Source organism: Callospermophilus lateralis, chromosome 11, assembly GCF_048772815.1.
Source record: "Callospermophilus lateralis isolate mCalLat2 chromosome 11, mCalLat2.hap1, whole genome shotgun sequence".
In the NCBI taxonomy this organism is placed as follows: domain Eukaryota; kingdom Metazoa; phylum Chordata; class Mammalia; order Rodentia; family Sciuridae; genus Callospermophilus; species Callospermophilus lateralis.
This window is the reverse complement of record NC_135315.1, coordinates 91,570,193-91,571,314: the sequence shown is the minus strand read 5'-3', so window position 1 is coordinate 91,571,314 and position 1,122 is coordinate 91,570,193.

Below are 1,122 nucleotides of genomic sequence, written 5' to 3'. Positions count from 1 at the left end.
TTACAGTTTCCCCTCCTGGATCCAGTGGAGGATGCCGTCTACTCCTCTAACTGTTATGGCTCCTTCAATCTGGAGCATTTCCACAGTGTTTGGTTTTTCCATATCATTGGCATTTTAAAATCTTGTCTCCATTTTCTTTTCTTTTTTGAGGATGTGTCTTATTGTTCTTTTTAACATTTTGTTTTAGTTGTAGTTGGACACGATACCTTTATTATATTTTCATGTGGTGCTGAGGATCAAACCCAGCGCCCCACATGTGCCAGGTGAGCACTCCACCGCTGAGCCACAACCCCAGCCCCCAGGATGTGTCCTAATTTGAATCTGATGTTTCACATGAATTCTCAGCCAGAAAACTATGAAGGTGATGCTTTTCTCCATGCTGAGGCCCATGACGCCCAAGTGCTCCTCAAACAATGTCGATTTTCATCATCCAGTTCAGGTGATGTCGTTTCCCCTGATAAGTCTTTTCAGGGGAGATACATGAAGACCAACAAGCCTCGTGCTCTGCCTCACACATTCACTCTGCTGGTTGCCTAAGCCCATCTTTACCATGAGGGTGAGAATGTGATGATTTGCCGTCCTTCGGCAATCTCTGAACATTTGCCACTTGGTATTTATTCAGCATTTACACTGTAAGCAAGAGTCTTTCCTTTTCTGTCTTATGAACTTTGGTATCAACCTAACTCAATGATGAGACTTCTTAACCAAAAGTGTGGTTGTCTTTCCACATACTCAAGTCCACTTTTGCCATGCACCAGAGTTGAAAAGGATCCTGTGTATTATGGAGAGCCCTGTGGAACGCGGCTGCCAGGTGGTTATCCAGCTTTATCTTGGATACCTGTGGTAATGGGGGACACAGTTATGTGCTGTTAGAAAGTTCCTATGTGAGTAAAACTCTCTGCTCCCTGGGACCTACAGATGCTCATGTGTGGCCTGCAGTTTGTATGGAAGGTGCAGACCTGGGGCTTGGTGACACACCTGGGCTTGTAAAGTATCTGTCAACTCCGACGTTCACAGAGGCACCAGAGGACAGCCAGGTGCCTTGTGGAGAGCATTCGTCAGAGCCCAGGCCTGTCCCCATCCGTGTTGCTCACCTGGCTCACGGGCTCAGACGGACCACCT